The following is a 19,617-nucleotide window of genomic DNA, read 5'->3' as shown; positions in this document are numbered from 1 at the left end:
GTCCTTTCTGCATGTGGTGTGCAAAGCTTAAGGCTGTCTGCCTTGTGCCAAGGAAAAAAAAAAGCAATTAAATATTTTAATATTTCCTGCCTATAAACTGCTCCCTGTTTTATTACTTCAAATGCACTGGATTTAAAAGGAGGTGTGAAAGGCTCCTCAGCCATTAATAAAAGGCTGCAGCTGCTCGAGGAGAGTGATGCTACGCATTTTTCAAAGGCATGATTTTGGTCTGAGTACCTCAGTCCACAGACTGTTGATTTATGACGGTCCCGAAACTGATACAGAAGCATGAGGCAAACACAGTGCTTCTGGAATATATGTGGGCAGAATACAGACAGTGAGTTCTTTGCCTGGGGGAAAATATAAAGGAATAAAGGGAAGAAATATGAAAGCAGCAGTTCAGAAGTTAGGGTGCAAAGTAGAGTCAGCACAAAAGAAAGGAATCTTTTTCCTAGAGTCAGTGGTGAATTTCATGTGGTTGGTTTGTGAGATTTGTGTTCTTGGAGGGACAGAATAAACAGTAGGGACTTGATGATGTATTTGGGTCTTCGAGGGCTTCAGATAGAGACATGCTCTAAAGTTAAAAGGTAAAAACCAAGACGTGGGTCTATATTTTCTAACACTCAATGAAAAAGAACCAAAGTGTAGTTCTCCTCCCAAAGGTCTTCAACTTTATTTAAAAAAAAAAAAATGTTCTCTTTTCCTTTTCAGGGATGGTACATCACAGAAGTCAAAGCATGGGGGATGTTGGAAATTCAGTTCAACCCAGCAAACCTTTGTTGAGGGCTACTACATGCAAATTCCTGCTTGGTGCTCAGACGGTGCAAAGAAAGCCAATGCCCTCGTCCTTTGTCTTAGGTAGACAATTTGATCTTCTGTATGGACATGTTGAAATCTTTTTGAACATGCTGGGAAGATGTTTCCTACACTTCACTCCCTCCCATGCCACTTTTCGTGATCCTGCTGTGAACCACCTTTTATTTGTTTGTTTGTTTATTTATTTATTCATTTATGTTAGCCCACAGGTTACTTAAATACATTTAGCCTCATCTTAAGCAATAGTATCTGTGAAATCACAGGTCTGGTGTGCTAGTTAAACCTTTCCAAATGCACCTTCAAATACATAAAGCTTAAAAATATCCTATCCGAAACCACCGGGTTCATAAACATTTAGAAATTTAGAACATTCTTGCATGAACTCTATGTTGCGTAGCATCGCCATAGGGGTATGTGTGGCATTGTATAATCAAACATTTCCACAGCGGGGCATATGAATATTTGCACTAGGTGGGATGTGGAATAAATAAAGGTGTTAAATAGCTTCATATCCATTCAGGTCAGTTGGAAAACTAGTTTTTATAGCTTTTTGGTTTTCATAACTGTAGATAAGGAATTGTGGTAAGTCTCATTTTAAAAAGTCTTTGTACTGCAGAAAACAGAATCATCGGTAATCTCCAAGATGTGACTTTAATCTTTCTTTCAGATATATAGCTGGGCTAAACTTAAAAAAAAATTAATGTTGTTATTGAAGTATAAATATAAATACATTGAGGAAGAACTTAAAGAACACTGATCTTAAGCACACAGCCCAATGACTTTTCATATACATATATGAAATATATAATAAGATATATATTATTACATACATATATATAGTATACATATAACCACAAAACCACCACCCATCTGAATACAAGATATTTCTGGCACCCAGAAGCTTCCTTCTGTCCTTTCTCAGTCAGTACTCCTCGCAGACCCCACACCATGAAAACCACTGTTTTGAGTTCTATGCCTGGGTTCATATAAACGGAATCCTACAGTATATACTCTTTTGTCCTTGGTTTCTTCCACTTAGCAAAATGTCTGTGAGCTTCTTCCATGTTACCGTTTTATCAATAGTTTGTTCCTCTTCACTGATGTATACTATTCCTGTGTTAACTTTTATGACTTCTTAGAATGTTACATGCAAATATTTTAAATTGATACTTTCTTGGGATTGAAGTGTTCTCTTTCTCTTTCTCTTCAAAAGGCAATCACATACAGAAAACTTTTATCAGGAAATTTGAAAGCAACTGGCCTTTTTCATGCTCACCAAGATGGCACCCCTCTCAGCTGACTTCGAAGACACGACACATGTTGTGATGCTGTATATAAATGGAGGTTGCATTCATTTCCCATCCTGCTTTCACCACTTTTGATGAGTGGATGCAAGCTGCTAGCTTCATCATATAAAAAAAGAGACCAGGAGATTCTGAAGAATCATTTTGACTTAATTTTTGGATAGCGTAATACTTTAGAAAAGGAAATTAAAGGCCTGTATTGTTATACAGCTAGATTATGACAAGACATGAAAGGCTCCTTAAAATAAATTTTGTACTAAATTTGGGATGGTGCTTTATGTTCAGGCCAGCTGTTTGTGAAATGGAGTGAGCAGGAGTGAGTTGGGAACAATCACAGGGAGTTTTTTTGCTTCCTTTTGCATTCCTTCACAGCCTGGCTTCATTGAAAACATTTGGGTTGGTGTGAATTACTGGAACACGAGAAGCACTCCTTCTCAAAATACAAAAACACATTCCAGAAGTGAATAGAAAAGAATTGTCAGACTTTTGCCACTTTAGACTGATATGGAGAATGGAGGGCTGACGACCCAAGACAAATTGGAAACTCGTTTGCTTGGGTTCTCCTAAAGAGTTACACCGTGTTCTTAACCAAAACACTGAGCGCTGGCTGCAGAAATGCTCACTTGTCTTACAAAAAGTGTATGTCAGAGGAGGTAAAAAACATTTAAAGATCTTGTATACGTATTTCCTCCACATTATCTGATGAGAGGAGGCAACACAGCAAATTAACCTGCAGATTTTCAGATCAGAGAGACTTGATTTAAAATTCTCTCTGACATTGACTAGTTGTCCAATCTTAGTTAAGTACATTCACACCTCTGATTCTCAATCTTGTTTTTTTTTAACTCTCTGTTTTTTTTTTTACAAGCAGTATTGTTATAAGGGAACCACCTCAGAAAGGACCATGTTAGTGAATTATAAAGTAAGAGCTAAAGATGATTAAAGAGCCTTTCATTTCATAATACAAGAAAGCCCAACAGTTAGTAAACTGGCTGATGTAGTATGTTTCTACATCTTTATTTAGGTGCTCAAGGTATGCTGTGAATCATGAACTTTCTTGGAATTTTTTGTTGTTGTTCAATAACAAGGCCTATCTTACTTAGTGAGAATGATTTTTCCCAAGAATCCAGCAAAATACCAACAGAACTAGCCATATGATTATGTTTCCTGGTCATTACGCTTTTGGTGGAGTATGGAGATAGTTCGTAGAGAGGTAATTCTGAAAGGTTGAGCATGTTTTTCTCCCAAAGGGAGAAAGGGGTGGGGGCAAAGAAATCCAAGTAAGTATTCATTACATGTCATTGAAAACCAACCAACTCTTCGTGGATAACTACTTGTCAGAAAAAACTAGCCAAACCACTTGAAACCATCCACAAAGCTCACTGGCCAGTTAAGACAATGATGTTGAAAAATATTGCTGGGCGCCTGGGTGGCTCAGTCGTTTAGCGTCTGCCTTCGGCTCAGGTCATGATCCCGGGGTCCTGGGATTGAGGCCCGCATCGGGCTCCCTGCTCCGCGGGAAGCCTGCTTCTCCCTCTCCCACTCCCCCGGCTTGTGTTCCCTCTCTCGTTATCTCTCTCTCTGTTAAATAAATAAATTAAAAAAATCTTTAAAAAAAAAAAAGAAAAATATTGCTATGTTTAATTTATTTGATTATACCTTGTTTTATAGACTGCCTGACGATTAGTGCAGGTTCAAATTCAGAACCAGGATTTATTTTTTCCCCAGCAAATTCTTTTTCTCTGCTCCCTTACACAAAACTAAGAACATTTATCATAAGATGTATGTACCAAGACTTCAAAAGACATCATTAGGTTAGAAGCAAAATGAGTTCCATCTTGGTCTTTGTCAAGAATTGATTGATTCTATTGGCTAGAGTCTGGGAGAGGCAGGCAATAAAATGACAATCTGATTTTTTTTTTAAAGATTTTATTTATTTATTTGACAGAGAGAGACATAGCAAGAGAGGGAACACAAGCAGGGGGAGTGGGAGAGGGAGAAGCAGGCTTCCCTGCGCAGCAGGGAGCCTGATGCGGGGCTCGATCCCAGGACCCTGGGATCATGACCTGAGCTGAAGGCAGATGCTTCACGACTGAGCCACCCAGGCGCCCCGACAATCTGATTTTAAAGAAAGTACTTGGAGAGGAAGGAGATACAGCCCCCTCCCCTCTACATACTTTCTATTTGTCCTGATACCTAAGACAAAAATCTTTTTTTTTCTACAAAGGAGATTAAAAATCCAGATTTTCATAAAAAATTCTGAGAAATCTGAGATTTAACAAATTTTTTTTTCTGACGTGGGTAATAATGACTCCCAAAATATTTGGTGACTAATCTTTATTCTGATTCTTATTTCTCCACTGGCAAATCACTTTATGATAAATTCTATAAATATTTATGAAAAAATCAAAATATTCAGACACCGTGCTTGGTGCCTCATGTATAAAGATCCCTGTGATCAAGCTGTACTCAAGTCCTTGACTGATGAATCCTCCTTTTCTGAAGTTTGCTTCCTTAAAACATTTTGCACCTTAGCCAAAAAATGATGTTAAAAAACTGGGATCAAGGTAAAGGGATCACCTCATGGCTCAGTTTCAAAACTACATGACGGAAGTCTCTTTTAAAATGTTGAAATGGGAGAGTTATTTTGTTTTTACTAAAGGCATATCTCTTTTCCCTTTAAAGACATATAACATTATCGTTTTTGCCGGTAAAAGCACGGTAAAAGCACGAGTCAGGTTCTGGGTTTTTCATGACCAAGTTAAGTAACTTAGAGCCTTGGTGCTCACAATGAAAGTAAGATTCCCTTTCACGGAAGGGTTGGCCCATTTGAAGTTGATGATTCTAGTCTGGCTGATCCAACAGGTTTTTGTTTCTTAAAGCTCTGAGCACTGTGAGTCAGAGGGAGAGGAAGAGAGAGGGAGGACATGAGCTCACTACAGAGAGGCTGGTATTAAGAGGAGAAGGGAGGGATTGTGTTTTGGACCCAAACCAGAGAAAGGAGTGGCTGTTATTGCAGCCTGAAAATATGAGCGCTGGGGGGGTGGGGGGATGGTGGTGGCTGAGCTGTTTGTAGAGTTGGCCTCAGGGCCTCAAGGCTAATCTTCCACAGGGAGCGAAGTCATTGGTTACCAGCCTAAAAAGTGAGCTGGTTTTGGAATCTTTTCGCTCTTTGCCTTCCTCCGCCTGGAAACTTGACTTGAGAAGAGGGAGTCTCGCCTCTGCTCTTGACTCACCTACACCGCACTTCCTTTCATCTGAATGCTCTCCGAAGTGACATCACCCCGGTGAACTCATCTGGATCCAAGAGCCAGGAAAGCAGAGAAGAGCTTCGGCATGTGACCGGCCCGTGGTGCCCGCAGCGCTGGCCGCTGGACGTCATGTCACCTTCGTGATGGTGCCGGCGGAGTGTGTACTCGCTTTTCCCTTCCACGTCTTGCTCCAGTTTCAGCTGGCCAGTGGTTGACTCTCCTAGAACTAATAAACGTTTTTTTTTTTTTGCCAGATTTGCTACTCAACTGAAAAATGGGCGTGGCTGAGATTTCGTCTTTTTATTCTACCCTTAAGGGAGGGATTATGAAGGGGGTCTATGTAAATTCATGCAGGTGACAGAAATGCAACCTGAAGGAACTTAGGCCGAAGGGAAGGGCAGAGGGCATCCTGGGTCTCCGGGGTCACTGGAAACAGGGACTCGGAGATTTTCAAGTCTCTCCTCTAGCTTTCATTTATACTCCTTTCAACGTTTTCCTACAGGCCTCCTCCACAAGTCACCAGGATCTCAGACTCAGATTGGAAGCCTTGACCCCAGAGAAGGATCCTTTGCCCCTTTTCCTTAAGTCCCAGTTTGTAGAAGCTTCGGGAGATACCAGCGCAGGTCGCATGCAGCCTCTCTGACCGGCTGAGGGCTTGTCGTGGTTGGTAGCTCTCACCTTCGTCCTGCGGTGTGGTGGAGGAGTATTTCCCAAAAGAAGATGGAAATAGAAGTGGGAGTGCGCCTTGCCAAAAAAGGGAAAGGTCCTGGGAAGACAAAAGAATATATCCTCCTTACAGGACATAAAACGGACTGTAGGATATCAAAAGAGAAATTTTAGTTGAGGCTGGAACTGGCAAAACCATAAACTTACATGATTAAACTTGGAGTAGATGGCATGAATTTATGACCAGATCTCTTTGGGTAAACTTTTAGCCTTTCTTGTGGGAGGGAAAATGTAGCACTGAATGTTCATTTCATGATGAGGTGAAAAACAAAAGAAAAAGATTTGTCTCTCTCACATTCATGCCCCGTACGAGAGTCCTGAAGTAAATATAATTTGGCTGATTTCTTTTGAAAGAAAGTGCAGATCTCTGATGACTCAGTGCAAGCTTTGGGTTAAATCCAGAGGTATCTAATGCCCAGAAAAGGAGAATCTCTCAGCCTCATGGTTCTGGATTCTCTGAAGATGGTTTTACACCTGGTGGTATTAATCACTCAGGACTTCTATAAATTTTACCAAATTTAATTACTTTGTGGGATGCCCAAAACTAAGCCTACAAATGGGCAACATAATATTTAATTTTACTGTTTTTTCTAAATGTTTATTTGCCATCTATATAATCTTTATATGTTTTAATGGCTATGTTTTGCCTAAAAATATTCCCTAATTAGTTCCACTAAGGAAAAAATGGTATTTCCACATCTATGTTTTTTTCTTAAAGATTTATTTATTTAGTTGCGAGAGAGAGAGCCGGAGGGGGGGGGGCAAAGGAAGAGAATCTCAAGCAGACTCCCCGCTGAGGGTGGAGCCCAATGTGGGGCTTGATTCCACAACCCTGAGATCATGACTGAGCAGAAATCAAGAGTCGAACGCCCAGCTGAGCCACCCAGGTGATGCTAGGTCCAGGTTTTTAAGTAGGAATAGAAGGCTAGGTCAAAGGACAGAGGAAGATTATTTGAAACATTAGGTTGATTATTGAAAACGTCCAGGTCCAAGAGTGAGAATAATATTGAGGCCATTTGGGAAAGATTTCTGAGCTTGGATTAAACAGTGGAATGCGGAGCATGCCAATGTTCTAAATGCACCAGTAAGCAGCAGTCCCAGACAGTACTGCAGAATCCAGGTGGCATGTGTTCATGCTTCTCATAGGAGGTGCACTGTATGTCCTTGAACTTTGCATCTGACCTCTGTGGTCTTGACCATAGCTTCACAAATATGTGCTGAGGGGTTCTCTGTGCCAGGTTCTGTTCTGGGCTCTAGGGATATAGCTGTGAACAAAGCAGATATAAAGAAATCCTTATCCCATTGAAGCTTACCTTGTAGCAGGGGGAGACAACCAATCAAGGCTATAAGCAACTAAAATATATAGAAGGTTAGTTGGTGATAAATGATTTGTAGAAAACAAAACAGTGGGCACAGGTAAAGGGCGTCAGGTGGTGGGGAGAACTTTCTGGAATGTTTAAGGCCCAGTAAGAGGACGCCAGTGTGGTTGCAACAGACAGTCAAGGGGAGAGAAGGAGAGATTAAAAACATACCAGGGGGGCCTGGCTAGGTCAGTGGGTAGAGCATGCAACTGTTGATCTCGGGGTTGTGAGTTCAAGCCCCATGCTGGGTGTAGAAATTACTTAAAATAAATAAATAAAATAAATCTTTATAATAAATCTTTATAATAAATAAAATAAAATCCTTAAAACAACAAGGGAGATATGCAATTGAGAAGCATGGGGTTGACACGGAAAGGCAAATTAATCCTAATCCCATTTTCATACCATAAGGGAAATGGGTCTGGTTGTCTGAATCTTCTCAAGTTTAGGGCAAGGTAAATAGTTGGCAATGGGAGGTGTCCCATAATATTAGGACCTCTGTGTTTAAATTCATAAAAGTCATGCATGTCTGAGATGTGAATTGTCTCTTCACTAGCTTGTTTAATTAGCCTATTTAAAAGTTTATTTTGAATGTAGACATCAAATGATTTTTTTTTATCCTGGTTCGAACACCTTTAAAAAGAACCAAAAGGGTTTTTTAATGCAAAACTGTTGATTAAAAAAAAAAGAAAACATAAAAGAATTATGTTTTTGTATGGGCACAAAGAAAATAAACTTTCGGGGCGCCTGAGTGACGCACTTGGTTAAGTGTCCAACTCTTGGTTTTGGCTGATGTTGTGATCTCAAGGTCGTGAGATGGAGCCCTATTTCGGGCTCCGTTCTCCATGTGGGGTTTGCTTAAGACTCTCTTTCCCTGTCTAAGGCCATACCACCCTGAACTCGCCCGATCTCGTTGGATCTTGGAAGCTAAGCAGGGTGGGGCCTGGTTAGTACTTGGATGGGAGAAGACTCTCTCTCCCTCTCCCCCTGCCCCTCCCCTCTGCCTGCACACTCTATATCTTTTTCTAAATTAAATAAATAAATCTGAAAAATAAAAAGTAAAGAAACCTTAACATTTTCTTATCAGTTAAGTTAAACATAGACATACAGAGTAAATACAAAGAATTACAGGCAGGATTGAAGCATAGTTCTGGGGTAATCTCGCCATTGCTCTTCCCTAGGACAGGAATTAAATCATTAGCAAGGTTTGTCTAGAATAATGTCTCTTTTCTGTCCTGAGCATACTTTTCCTTTGATGACACTAGATCTGGATTACTCAGCTTCCGGTAAATACGCAGTATTTTACAGCAACTCCCTAGTCTATCTGCAATTACTCAGGCTTTAAAGTGCAGCATTATTCTGTTCTACCTACTAAAAACAATATTTCCAGTGCCATGGCTTTTTGTATTCTGTTCTCAGTTGCTATTACACAAATATATTCAAACTAAGTTGAATTTGTTAACAATTCTACAAGAGCCTTCACACACTGACCCAGCTTTACTCTTCCAGCTTCTTTTACAGTCATTCCACTCCTGGGTTACCTACCGGTCTGCCCTGAAGTTTCATATTTATGGCAATCCTAATCTTCTTAGCCTTTGTCTCCCTTGTCAGCCTCGAGAGCTCATATCCATGCTTCTAAGCCCTGGGATCAGGACCTGAGCTTAACCGACTGAGGCACCCAGGCTCCCCATTCCTTCCGTCCTTTTGAAAGTTAATATAAATGACACTCTCTTGGCTTTTATACTCAATGCCTACCCAACACCTCCATTTGGATATTTAATAGAAAACTGAAACTCAGTATGTTAAAAAAGAATGTCCAGATCTCCCCAACTCTTCCTCCCAATCTGTTCTATCCTCAGTCTTTTCCAGATACCAACTGAAGGCAATTCCATCCTTCCAATTGCTCCAGTGGAAAAATCTGGAGTAATTCTTGACTACTCTTTTTGTCTCACACTCCACATCCTGTCCATCCAGAAATAATGTTGGCTTTACCTTAAATAGATCCAGAATCTGGCCATTTCTTATCACCTCTCCTGCTGCCACCATATTTTCTTGACTGGATTACAATCGCCTTTAAAACATTGTCTTTATTCTTTATTCCATAGCCTTTTGCAACTTCTAACATACTATATAATTTACTTTTTTTTTTTTTAAGATTTTATTTATTTATTTGACAGAACAAGAGAGCAGGAGAGCACTAGCAGTGGAAGCGGCAGAGGGAGAGGTAGAAGCAGGCCCCCTGCCGAGCAGGGAGCCCCGATGCGGGGCTTGATCCCAGGAACCTGGGATCACGACCTGAGCTGAAGACAGTCGCCTAACCAAATTTACTTTTTTACCGTATAATTGTTTATTGCTATCCCATCAATTTACAGCATAAACTCCAGAAGGCTAGGTATTCATCTTTTTATCCCTGCTGAATCTCTAGCCTCTGGAATGTAATAAATATTTGTAAGTATATTAATAAATTTGATTCTTAATGGAATGCACATGTCTCTCGTGGCTCTCGCTTGCCCACTCCAGCCCTGGGGAAGGATTGCAAGTCTTTATGCAATGGCGATACATTGGGGGGGGACAGTTCTTGTTTGTCATCGATCTGCTCTAGAACTTTTGAGGGTCCCAGTTGGCATGATTTCTTCATGATTCTGCTGCTTTTGTTCCACTTTTCATGCACAGGAGTCCTGGGTGTGGTTAAAGCCGCTTGCTAAGGGCCCAGCCTCCCTAGGTGCTCCCTACAACCCTGAGCTCTGGCTGTCTTCCTGGGAAAGCACACCGAGGGGTCCAATGGTCTCCACTACCACCCACCTGCTGACAGCAGCCTCTTTCCAGTATAAAGCAACCAATGTGCTCTTCTTTCTCTGCCGTCAAGGACACCCCTCCTCTCTCTCAGACGTCCTCCTCTTCACTTCAATGAACTCAAGTTTTTCCAAAACCCAAGAAGCAGCTTTGTCTTTAAGCGGCTTCTGTCTTCTCCTCTGAAGAAACCTTTGGAAATGAGAGTCATTGAGACCCTAAGTATCTCTTCGAACCAGGGCAGGAGGGGCTTTATTAGCCCACTCTTCACACACAGGGCTAGAATTTTAATTTTACTGCTCTCTGCCAATTACTGGGTATTAACACTGTATCAGTCCTTGTGTGCCTGGAGTAAATCCTACTTTTTCATGGTGGATTATGCTTTTTATACATATTTGAATTTTATTTAAGAGTTTTGCATTTATGTTTATTGCTATTTGTCATTAACTGTGCCAGTAGCAGTAGAAATTTGTGTGTGAGTGTGTGTGTGTATGGTTTGTGTGGTTTTAGTGTCCGGATTATATCAGCTTTGTAAAGTAAATGAGGATTTGTGTGTTCTTATATATCCTGGACTTGTTTATATAGTGTGGTAAGTATCTATTTCTTAAAAGAATGCAACCATACAATAGGTTAACCCAGGAGAGATTTTTTTTCTAGAACTAGTTTTTTTTTTTTAAATAAATATTTCAATTTATTTTAGCTCTATTAAGTCTATTGAGGCTTGTTTGTAAGTTTTCCATTACTATTTGATTGAAGTTGTGTATTTCACTGATATTCTAAAATTTAAAACATTGAGCGGCACATAGAATTATTTCTAGAGAATGGTCTCCTTTGGAGTCTTCCGGATCATGTCCTTTTTTCCTATTTCTACCCTAATTTATAGACTTAAATTTGGTTTTTCTTTATTCATCCTGGAATAGAGGGAAGTCTTTTTTATAACTTAGTGTTTGTGACCAGATAGGGTTTGTAGATTATCTTTTGCTTTCCTTACTGACTCTGTGATGTCAGATGAATTCTCTCCTCAGATCAAAATTGGAGAATAATTTGATTATATTAGGTAACTGATGGGCAAGTCTTCTTGTCCACCACTCACAATCAATCAGATATTCATCTAGGGCAGCTCCATGTACAGAAAAAGGATCTGGTCTACTTCTATTTTCTGCTTCTCCTAATCTTTGAACAAGCTTTCTTCAATGCGTTTCCTGAAAAATACTTGTTATGTAGGATATTAAGAGTTATGTGAGTAAATTTTTAATCTAGGCAAAACTATTTAGGCAATGGTGGATAAAAATTTAAATGTGATTATTTCCTGCAGGGTATCTCAAAATGGTCATATGTGCTGTGAACATCCAAGGAAGAGTTGTGCATCCTTTCCTCAAACTCTTTGTTCACAAAACCTTCTGGAAAGCCATTTCTTGGTGCTACTCTTCTGTGAACCTTATTTAGGGAATTCCTTCATAATAGAGTAGTGTATTTGGAAACTGGCAATGCCAAGAACAAATGGTTAGAATGTTTTCTGTACCCATTCATTTTAAGAGTGTTCACCTATTTTTCTCTTGGAATCAGTCTCCAAATGGGTGTAGAATGATGCCGGGTGAAGAGCTAATTTTAGCTGCCACAGATACCATACAGTAGTGGGACTACAGTCTATGGATCTCTAAGTCAGAGCAAAGAGATGAGAGGAAGGACAAAGAGGATTACTAGGAACTCCTAATTTTTTCTTCATATTTTTCTGTGGCTGAGATATTCTCTTTCAACAAATGAAGCATGGGTAGGCTTCTGAATTTCTTAAAATTCAGCTCCATTGTTAGACTTATTAGAAATCCCCAATAGGTTCTTCCAATAGGCTACAAATTTTGTTTTTGGAGATGTAATCCCTTTTGTCTTTGGCCATTTTCTGTATCATTCTAAGTATTTTAAAAGGGAGTTAGTAAAGGCTGAAAAATCCATTTTAAATCTCTTTCCTTTATAAATACTCCTTCAAGTCCTGTGAATTAGCAATTATTATGTGTAGCATTTGAGTTCAGGAACCTGAAGGCTCAGAAAGGGAGGATAAAAAATAGAGAGGTAAACTTCCTGCTACATCTGATGTAATCCCTCCAATTTTCACACATCCTGTGAAGGATGCTTTCTCAACTGGAATTGTAGTTTTTTTGTTTTGTCCTTAATAACTCCCTAGATAGCACCCTTAAAAAAGGCACCTCTGTTGCAAACAGGTAGGTTCTAAGCAGTCCATTTTTTGTCAGTCCCTTGTTGAGCTCTCTTGCTGTCAGCATCCATTAGACTAGAGGCCATAAGCTGCATGTTGCCAGCACAGTGTCAACAAATCATCACCAATCACCTTCAGCCACCTTGCTTGGTCCCTGGAGTGAACCTAAAAAACAGAAAAACTACAAGAGTTTCAGACCAGCACTACTCACAGCGTGGCCTTCAGACTGGCGTTGGAGTGGCTTTGTACTATTTGGTATCTGTCTGTAATAAAAGTATGGAAATTGCAGGCAAGCATTCAGAAACTTTTATAGCAATTTGACATGGTCCTGACTTCCAAGTGTATGATCAGTGTGCTCTGTCCTGCTTGCTTTCCATTGTACAGAGACTCTTTCCCAATCTCTGTCCCTTTCACGGGAATGACCCACGATCTGAATCCAAAATACTCGGAGTCTGCAAGAGACCCATTAAGACAGAGAAGCAGGGCTTTCTTCTCCCAGTTCTTCCACTAAGACTGCTTTCTAATGACAGTGACAGAATATTACATGTCTTCTCTAGCTCACGTTGAGCTTAGGTAGTGTAAAAGCAACTTGAACATGAATTAAAGCCTCTCACTCAATGCCATAGAAATGCCAAATATATCTCTAGGTTGCAATTAAATCGGGAGTCCAGGCTGTTCAACTGTGGCCCAACATGATGTGGCATAAGCCAGGTCCCGGAGACGTGATACGTTCTTTAAAACCATCTGCTACAATTTCACACTTATGGGACTGCTAAAATGAATTTTTTTGTCTGAAATTAAGGGATTATGCTTTTTTAGTTTCCCAGTTGAACATCTTTTATGTGACACCTGTCTGCATTGTGCTCCAAAGAGTAAACTGATGTATCCAATGAATTCACCTTAAGGAGAAGACTTATACTGTGCGTGTGTGTGTGTGTGTGTGTGTGTGTGTGCTTGCCATGTGTATTAGATCAAGCAATACCAAAGAATACTGACTGTAGTCCCAGAACTTTTGCTACATTGAAGTGCTGAATTGGTGAAGGGCAAGCTATAACATTCTTAAAAGACTCAGGTATTAAATAGAATCTGTTCCCAAGCTCTTAAGACAATATGAGATGAATCGTCTTTTCTTCCTGTTCACATATCAAAATCTTTTTGATTTTGATCCAAACCACTGTTTATAATGTCCAAAATTGTTTCCTTTCTTAGCCCATCAGCCACCACTGATTCTTAGCAGCTCATTTATTTATTCGTGTAAGAAACGTTTTTGGGGCTCTTATTGTGTGTCAAGTATTGTGCTAGATGTAGGCTCTTATCTTTATAGGGGAAACCCACAATAAATCAGCAATGATAGCAGATTATATGTTGTGATAAATACTTTCATAGATGCCCAAGCAGGATATATGGGAGCACAGAAGGTGACACATAGACATCAAAAGAAAGGAAATTAGAAACAAACTTTGCCGTGTAGGTGACATTTGGATTGAAGTTTGGGGAATAAGAAATAGCTGCACAGAGAATGCATTCCTCGTGTGTATGCCCTCACATGTGGGTGTATGTGGCTTGTGTGTGGGGAACACCCTCAGTGCAGGGGTGACAGCATATTAGAAGGCACAGAGCATGCATGAGGATGACACCCTGAAGCGACTGAATGTAAGAGGCCCCATACCTCCCTAGATCCCAAGCGCCACAAAAAGGGACCCTTGCATTCAGCAATATACACTCAGAGCTTGGCACATAGTAGGAACTCAATAAATCTTTGTGGAACAAATGAACAGCCTCGAGTACTAAGTAAGGTCAAACTTGTTTGCAAAAATATATGAGAGCAAGATACTAGCAGTTGCAGTTGGCCTTTATTACTCTTTTATAATTTTTTGGTAGTGTCCCTAAAGGGAATGACTCTGCCGTGTAACAGCTGTTCTCATCCATTTTCTGTCATTCCCATTATGGTCAGCTGTTCCTCCTTTGCCAGCAATTACTGACTGGTCTGACACCTCTCTGGTCATGCTAGCGACACGTAACATTTGTGTCAACCACGGTCCGGGCTCAAACCCTCTCATATGCTCCTTCAGATAAATCCATGCGACGTTCTCCCAATAAGAGGAGCTTCTAACATTTTTGGAGGCTAAAGCAAACATTGGGATTTAAAGCAAATAATGCACATATCTTTCTATGTGGAGGTGTTTTTACGTTTACCTGTGAGAAGTCATGGCTAATATCAAGTGAAATTGTTCAGTCCCATCCTTAAGACATGAATGTTTAACCTCGGAAAGTTACTTTGCTTTCATAATTAGGCCACAAACTAGGAAATCGGTTGAGTCCCAAAAGGAGAACTTGAGCTTGTGAAGGCTTGATTCACAGAAAATTGCTAGTTAGCAACTGACCAGGAACTAAAGCCTCAATTGATTTTGGAACTAAAAACAGCAAAACTAATAAAAAAAATCTCTTTAATTGAACTGAAGGAAAGGTGAGTTTCAAAGCAATCTGACTATTAAGAAATCTTTATTAGGTTAGAAGATACTGCATTCAAAATGAAATTAATTTTAAAAATGATTTATTCTCCTAAAGATCAGGCTTTTTTATTAGCTTGCTTTGGAACTCACTTTCGGTGGTTTGCTTTTTATGTCTCTTTGCAGCTATCTTCCTATGTAAACGCCTTTCTGACTGCACGCAATGTCTCCCTTCTTTCCAAACGTGACTCCGTTTCTGTTCTTTGGGAGGGTTCCCCGGTACCTGACCCGGCTCAGACTGCATGCTCACTTTGTGTTTCTCCCAGCCCCGCCCCCCCCGACCCCGTGTTGCTTTCAGATTGTTCTTTGGCATTTTCACACAGATTTGTATTAATCAAATCAATCTCCTTCTTTTGCGGTCTTACGTTCAAGGCTTTTTGCTTGCAAGAGACAGAAAGCCATTCAGACTATTTCTAGTAAAAAGAGTTTAAGGAAAGGAGACCAGGGTGTCTCTGAATTATCTGGAGGCAGGGAAAAGAGTACAAGCAGGCCCACAGAAGGCCCTGGGATCGCTAACTCAGTACCTGAGTGTGTACCCTTCTCTCACTGGGCGACTGGTCTTCTGGTTCTACTTTCTCTGTGCATCTGCTCAATTCTGTGCTCCGTGTTTGCCACCTTCTTCATGGCTGCCCTGTTCCCCCTTACCTTCTGCTTGCATATAGCTTATGGGGTCGGACATGACTTTCATTCTATACCTGCCAGTGTGTCTCTCCACCCCTACCCCGGGCGATTGTAACCTCACTATCTCAATTATTAAACCTGATGCTACATTCCCACATCCGAGAATCTGGTTCGCTCAGCTGAATTATGGATGTTTTCTCCTCAGGGCAGCTGTTTACACATCAGGTTAGGTGGTAGGTGTCATTTAGTTACAAACAGATGGAGTCTCTGAAAATAGGTCGTGGGCAGCAGGAAATGACTGGTATCTCAAGCCCACCAGCCTCTCTTAGCATCCTAGTAAGTGTTCTCGATTGGGGCTACCTGACAGATTGTGACCAATGTTAGTGACTCAGAACTTCTGGGCCTCCGTGGTCTTCACTATTTTGGTAAAAGTACCACACCAGATCATTTAAAATATTGCTTCTTTATTTTTAAATGCCTCATTTTTCCAGTTTGCTACCATGCTGGGGTGGGACTGATTGATTGCTCCTTCGAATTCATATTTTGAAGCACCAACCCCCAGTGTGATGGTGTTAGGAGGTGGGCCTTTGGAAGGTAAGTAGGTTTAGAAGAGGTCCTAGGGCCCTTATAAGAAAGGATATTGAAGAGTTTGCTTCTTTTCTCTTTGTGCACACACACAGAAAGAAGGCCACATGAGCACATGGCAAGAAGATGGCCATCTACAAGGCAGGAAGAGGGTTTTCATCAAGAACCACCCCTACCAGTGCCTTGATCTTGGGCTTCCCAACCTCCGGAACTGTGAGAAATACATGTCTGTTGTTGAGGCTATCCAGTCTGTGGTATTTTGTCATAGCACGGCCCGAGTGGACTAAACCACCAAGTCACTATAGTTTTGCTTCTACTTTATAGATAAAGCCCCTGTCAGTAGTTAAATAGATAGAGTGCTCAGGTCTCCGGGAGCCAAGATTCAAAGCCCAACCTCTGTGACCACCAAAATAATGCCCTTCCACCGTTGCTCTCTGCTCTGTGCTATCCCACATTGGTAAAACGAACAAACAAACAACGAACACCTCTAATTTCAGCCAACTAAAAGTAAGTTTTGAATATTTTCAACATGTCAAATTGTAGTATTTAGTTCAGTTGAGAGAGAACCTTAGAAAACTTATTTCGAGTTTACAAAGCAGGGAAATTTTCCTTTTATATTTTTTCATTGGCAGAGCTTCTGATATATGCTGTAGTTTTAGCCTTTGACATTACTATTATGAAATGCAAAAAGAGAGTTCATTTAAATTTTGTTTTTCCTCAAAATTTACCTTGGATTCTTGCCATTGTCACAGGGAACATGTATCAAGCAGCTTGAAAGTGTGCTTTCTTCCAAGTCTGGCCTATCTTTTTTTCAAGCTCTTGGGTAACCAGGCGCCTTTTAGAATTTCCCCAATTAACATTTAACTAGATAGGATAACCTGGAACTATGGTTTACTCACCTCAGAGATGCAACAGAGGAGGGGGCTCCTCCTGGGAGTCTGGAGACCAGAATTTTAGTTTGGGCTCGACTTCTTACTATGTGACCTTGAGGAAATCCTGTCTGCTCCCCCGGCCTCGATTTCTTAACCCATGAAAGGGAGTTATCATGCCTCCTCCATACTTCACAAGAATGTTGTGAAGATAAAATAATGTATAGGAAAGTGCTTTGTACACTGAAAGGTAATGGAGAGCTGTAAGTGGATATTATTATTTATTTTATGAGCCCGTAGAAATCAAAGCTCGGGTTTCATGGCCAAGAGGATTTTCCTCACAGATCTAATTCCTAAAGCTTGGCTTTGCCGAGTTAATAAGTACTTTCCAAATAAAGATCCCTTTTACTGCTTTGATTTTTGTGAACTTCCCTTTACTCTGATTCAAAGTCACATGGGAAGGAGCTCTTGTAAAACCATTGTTTAATTTAGACTTTTCATACTGCGTGTATGTCCGGCTATTCTCTGGTTTCAGTCTCCAAGGAGCCTCTGAGGGCAGACCGTGCTTCTTTCCCTTACATATAGTTTGGCAGCAAATGAGATGTTTTCAATAGGGATGAAAAAAACCTCACAGTAAGTAACCTGTCACCTCCAGGAAGAAGCACATCCTGTTCTAAAGAAGTTGCTTCAGAGCCGACCCGAGGACCGTACTGGTGTTTTTACTTATGACTCAGGCAATAGCCTGGGATGGTGTTTTAAGGAGAGAGTTGTTACATGACATTGTAATAACATTGTGAGAAGTCATCATACAAAGCTCTTTATTTTAGTATCATGGACTTCTAGTCGGGACCCCCAATTCTGTTCGGTATGCCTACAACTTTTCATGCCAGAGCACAGGAAAAGTGCAAAAATGGTGCCCAGAAAATCACTGGATAAAAGCAGACAGGCTTTTAATTTTAATCTTAGATGTAAAGGGATTAAAGCCATGGGTAGTTGACTTCCTTTTCCTACGGTCGCTTGTGTGGCTCAGATGGAGACCATTGGTCCAAGTTCATGTGTTACATTTCACCCATTAATCACGCTTGAATCCTGTTCTTAAGCTTCTGGAATCCAGGCTTTGGAGCCAGGAAATGGAGCAAGATGGAACTTTAAAGAAACGAGGGGGCTTTTCTAGTCATAATTCCACTGTTATTGCCTGAAGCACTATAAAAGATGGAAGAATCAAAAACAATCTCCACACATCCCCTGTCACTTGCCTTTTGTGTGGTACTTTTATCAAACTCTGGGATCATAGTTTTGGTAGCTGAAAGTTTATCCCCTTCCAGGGACCCCAGCAGAGTCCCACAGGGCCAGGTCAATAGGCGGAGCTTCCAAAGTGTCCCAGTCTCTTGAGATTTCCTCCTCTCTCTCCATCCTAGTTCATTGGTGGGGTTGAGTTTAAAGTGTTAGGCCACAGAACAGACAGATTGTTCACAGTGGTAATATGATCTGGTTGTCAGTCACTTCCTGAAACCCACATCTGGGTGGTAGTAAATGCAGGACTGAGATTCTAATATTATAACTCACAGTTCTATTTTCTGTCCCTCATACAGTGGCTTCCTTCGTGAGTTATAGACGAAAGTGAAAATTAACTGCAATTTTAAAAATATGAAATTTGAGACCTCAAGCCAAGAAATCTTAGCATTCTAGTATCAATAGAAGTAGGATTTTGTTTGTTTACTCTGAGTCCCAGTTATCATTAGTGTCACATTTCTTTATCATAAGAGGCCTGGGTGATGGGGAATGTTCTATAATGTGAATGCTATCACCCTATAGCCATACTTTTAGTGTGGGCAACTCTTTGCAAGATCTGTTGCAAGAATCTCTGGGATTCCCAGATGGTGTTTCACACAGGCACAGGATCAGGTACAGCCAACAATGGATTTCTTGTCTTAGAAATATTGGAAAGGGGCGCCTGGGTGGCTCAGTCGTTAAGCGTCTGCCTTTGGCTCAGGTCATGATCCCAGGGTCCTGGGATCGAGCCCCGCATCAGGCTCCCTACTCCACGGGAGGCCTGCTTCTCCCTCTCCCACTCCCCCTGCTTGTGTTCCCTCTCTCACTGTCTCTCTCTCTCTGTCAAATAAATAAATAAATAAAATCTTAAAAAAAAAAAAAAAGAAAGAAATATTGGAAATATTCAGAGAACAAATGGCCTAATATCAGGCTTTACATATACAGGGCTCCTGCTTTGAGTATGAGGTTGGTTCTTTACATTCTAAAATTGTGAGATCATCAAGAAAGTTCAAGAATATTTAGGAGGTAATAAGGTCAGTTGGTTTGACTGGTAGGTTCATGGCATAGAGAAGTTGAGGACAGAGCTGGAAGGATGCTTTTGTTTATTAATGTCACATTACCCTTAGAGTAAGGGCTGTTGTAATCTCTGCATATACTGATGCTACTTATTATAAGATATTTGAAGAACATGTATGGAAACTTTGGGTCTCATTGCAGTGGGCAAGTTAACAGTTAGACTGGTGTTTGGATACTGCATCTGCCACCTGCTAGTCATGTGACTTTGGGCAAGTTAAACATTGTT

The sequence above is a fragment of the Halichoerus grypus genome, chromosome 6, assembly GCF_964656455.1.
Source record: "Halichoerus grypus chromosome 6, mHalGry1.hap1.1, whole genome shotgun sequence".
Taxonomy (NCBI): Eukaryota; Metazoa; Chordata; class Mammalia; order Carnivora; family Phocidae; genus Halichoerus; species Halichoerus grypus.
Note: the sequence above shows the minus strand (reverse complement) of the source record.